Source organism: Pteropus vampyrus, unplaced genomic scaffold (genome assembly GCF_000151845.1).
Source record: "Pteropus vampyrus isolate Shadow unplaced genomic scaffold, Pvam_2.0 Scaffold27, whole genome shotgun sequence".
Classification (NCBI taxonomy): Eukaryota; Metazoa; Chordata; class Mammalia; order Chiroptera; family Pteropodidae; genus Pteropus; species Pteropus vampyrus.
Genome location: NW_011888808.1, coordinates 59,461 through 64,007, shown reverse-complemented (window position 1 = coordinate 64,007; position 4,547 = coordinate 59,461).

The window sequence follows — 4,547 nt, the reverse complement described above, 5'->3', positions numbered from 1 at the left end:
AGCCCACCAAAGGGATTACTCGAGTGATGGCACTCTGAGGAATACCCAAGCATTTCGATGACCTTGGACAGGTCTAAGTAGACATTACCACCTAGAGACACTAATCGTCATCACGGGCCTCTGTTTGCGTGAATATTGGGCTAGGTAATAAATGGAGGCCTGGCCCAGACCCACCTGGTGGTCATTCCCCCAGACCCCAAACGTCATGGAAATACACCTGCTTGGCGGTTGTACAACCTCATATTGGTTCCTTGGCTTAGGGTGCGACTACCACAGTGCAGAGGGCCAGGAGTGCACTAAAATGAACCCCCTCCATGACTGCGATAGTGGCTCAAAACTCTCGGGGAGAGTGACGGAAATTACGCAGAACCAGTGGATTCAGGGCGAGGCCCCCTCATGATGCCTTTTAATGCACAAGTCTGGTCCCCGCAAAAACCAACCCAATCAAGTGGACTATGGCAAAGTCAACCAATAGTAGTTCTGTCTGCAACTGCTGTGCCCGATGTGGCATCGTTGCTAGGTCGGGACAGCTTGGCCTTAGCACATGTTATGTGTGATTTAATATTCATTCTTCCTTGGAATCCTGTTATTTTTGAACCAATTTCAAGTGAACTTAAATCAGAATGTATGACTGCATGTCTGAAGATACAACATGTGTTATTGTTATGTTAATTGTCCTTAATGAATTATATGCTCTCTGTGATCCCCTCCTATAGTGATCTAGGTTTGACCACATGATGTGCTTTTGGGCATCGGGACATTAGAAAAGGTGACTCAAGCAGAGGCCCGATGAGTGCCTGCAAATTAAGGGCTTGCCTTCATGGATCCCCAGCTGCCAAGTGAGGAAGCCTGAGCGAGCCTGCTGGAGAGGCCACAGCTGAGAGCCCTGGCCAGGTGTCACCCAGCATCTGCCAATTGGTGGTAAATGCATAAGTAAACCCAGCAACACCACATGGATCTGGGATATGCCATTCCGGTTGAGCTGCCCCAAATGCCAAACCCATGGAGTCAAGAACAAATAAATAAAAGTCGTTTTAGGCTACCAAGTGTTAGGATGGTTTGTTACGCAGCAGTAAATGTTACACATGCATATTTGCTCATTGCCTGCCATCCCTTCTAAAATTTAAGCTCCGTGAGGATAGGAACTTTACTTCGAGGACACTGTGGCCCCCAACTCCACTGTCTGGCCCAGAGAGGCATGTGGAAAACATTTATTTTTGAATGAACGAGCACTCTCTCATGGAGCAACCTCATCCCTTCCTATGGCTTCCACTAAGATCTCTAAATCTGGCGCAGTAGGAAGATCTGCCTCCTGAGCGTCCGTTCCAATTGACCACTGGACATGACCAACTGAAATTCAACATCTTCTAAACTGTTACTTTTCTCCCCAGATTTGTCCCCAACTTTCCCTCTCTATTCCATATTATAGTAATGGCACAAAAAAAACCTCAACCCATCTTTTAAGGGTTTGCGATGGTGGTTAATTTTATGTGTCAGTTTGGCTAGGCCATGGTGCCCAGTTGTTTGGTCAAACACCAGTGTAGATGTTGCTGTGATGTGAAGTTGTTTTTTTAAAGATGTGATTAACATGTAAATCAGTAGGCTTCGAGGAAAGCGGATTACTCTCCATGATACGAGTGGGCCTCCTCCACTCTGTTGAAGGCTGTAGGAGAGAAGACAAGTCCTTGGAGGAGGAAAGAACTCTGTCTCCAGCTTGCTTTCAGACTCAAGACTGCAACGTCAACTCCTGCCGGAATTTGCAGCCTCCCAGCCTACCCTGCGGGTTTCAAACTTGCCCGTGCCCACAATCGCACGAGCCAATTCCTTATCCCTCCCTCTCTCTCTCTCCATTACTCACACACACACACGAGGTCCTGTTTCTCTGGGTAACCCTAACACGGAGGTTATCTCTGATGGTCCGCTTTCCTTCATTTCCCAGCATTGTCACCAAAGCCCTATGGATTGATGCACTGTACCGAATGTCTCCTGCATCTCCCCTTTCTCTGTCTCCACCTCCCTGTCTTGGTTTAGGCTCTTAGCATCTCTCACCTGGACTATTACAAACGTCTGTTACTCGGTCTCTCTGCCTCAACTTCTAATCCATCTGCCACTCCACTACCACGTAATCTTTCGAAGAACGTGATCATGTCACTTACCTCCGAAAGCCTCATCACCTAGAAGATAGAGCTTAAACTCTTCAGGATTAACATGAAAGCTATCAGCTACCCCGAGTTATATTCCTAGCTCCATTTCTCTGACCTCTCTACAAATACCCAAATTTCTACCTATATTTAACTACTGTGGATTCCCAAACGTGTCACGCTCATGTCATACCTACATGTTTTTGCACATTTTGTTCCATTTGCTTGAAAGCCTACCACTTTGTCTTGAAAAAATCCTGACCTACTCTTCAAGCCCTAACTCAGAGCTACTTTTTATTCTGAAGTTGTCCTTGGATGCTTGGTCATAAGTTTGACAATATGATAAAGGTCTTTTCATAAATGCTATCTTGTTGTATTAAAGGTAATGTATGTGTCTGTTTCCAAAAAGACAAGGGGCTCTTTGCTGGCAGGAACTGTGTCTTATACATAATTAGATCTCTACTCCTAGCCTTTCATCCAGCTCATAATAGCCTCTCAAAAAATGTATGCTGAGTCCATGTCTGTGTTAGATTTTACGTCTCTCAAGGCAGAAACCATATTGTCATTCATCTTTGTATCACTCACATTATCTCTCAGGACCTTGTACATAGTTGATGCTTAATATAAAAAGATTGAATTAAAGAGATGCATTTCTGTTCCCCAGAGAAAATGGAAATATTTTGTTTCCTGTTGCTAGACTATTTTAATCATCATTGTGTTCCTGTACTAACTGTTGTCACACCAATTTTAAGTCATGCAACCGTTCACAGGAAGAAATCGCTGGAGGTCACAATCTTGAGGAAAGAGAAATTGAAGGGAACTATGTCTTAAAATATTTTTTTAATAAGAAATGATTCTATTTTCCTATTCTGTCATACAGTCTTCTAAAAGCATTTTTGTTGTTACTGTTTTGAAAAATTTTAAACCCAAAGGAAAGATCAAAGAACAGTGCAATGAACACCCGGATACCCCTACACAGATTCACTGGCATCTTGCCATACCCATTTCCTCTCTCTATTTTTCTGTCTGTCTATATACACTTCCCTTTTCTGAAAGCAGATGGCTGCTACCATGGCATTTCACCCCTAAATGTCACATCTTGCATCACTCAGAAGGGCATTCCCTTACACCACCATAATACCATTATCGCACCTGAGAAAAGCAATATTAATTCAACAAAATCATATAACATACAGCCTGGACTCAAACTTCCCTAATTTTCTCTCCACGTGTACTTGATAGCTATTTTTTTTTTTAATCTAGAACCACGACAGGTTCCATGCGTAATTTACCTGCTCTGTCTCTTTATTCTTCTCAGACTCCTCCCCTGTTCTTGCCATCCCATGCTTTGAGGACCCAGGCCAGTTGGCCTGCAGAACGTCCTACATTCTGGATTCCTCTGTTTTGTCAGCATTTGATTCGGGTCAAATGTTTCCAGCGAATTTTATTGTGCCCCTCTCGTGGCATCAGATCAGGGGGCTCTAAGGTCTGATTGTCCACGGCTGGTGATGCTGAGCATGATGAGATGCAGATCAGGTGGAGACTGACAGATCTCTCCAGGGTAAAGACACCCCTTGTAATGCATGAGGAACCTAGTAACCTATGAGGTTGTGTAAACATCCTCTTCCCTACGGTCTCTTTCCCAGTGGGTCATATTATTCGCTGATAATCATTATCTGAATCAATTATTACAATGAGAGTTACAAAATAGTGCTTTTCTAAATCTATAGTCTATATTAGTTTATAATCTTTTGCAAAGCGGAGCTTTCCTTCTCTTTTGAGACTCGCTATGGAGTCGTGAATTTTTTTTTTAACTCAATATGTTATAATCATTTACCAGGATTATGTTTTTTGATCCTCACAGTCTCCCAGAATTGGTCAGCAGGATCCCTTTCAAGCTGACTTCCGTGTCCTCTTGACTTGGACTCGCAGGAGTCTTTGCTTTCTGGCACACGGATGTTCCTAACTCAGTCCTAGTATCAGCCAGTTCTCTATGGATCCTGGTTCGTTTTGATAGGAAATAGTCAGAAGCCAGTGTCTGGCCCCTAAGTGAGCTCACTGCCATGGGTGTCATGGATTCTAGACTCTTCCACCGGACAGAACTAGACTATCAGATTACGATCTCAGATTTACCGATAGCTCCAATTCAACTGCTACCCCACAGGGTTCTTCCTCAGCTCCCCCATCCCATGTTCTATGCCTGCCCCTGAAAACCCTCATCAGGTACAAACTCAAGCCTTGATGATCTACCTGGGTTTGGGGTTTCTCACCTGATGTGGTTGGTGGCAGAGAAAGAGGCAGAGGAAAGAGTCCCTTGCCAGTAGGCTAGATTGTACCCCAGGGAAGCTGGCTGCCAGGTTTCTTGGAGTGAGCAAAGTTTTAAGCAGAAAGGAGAGGACATCTTAC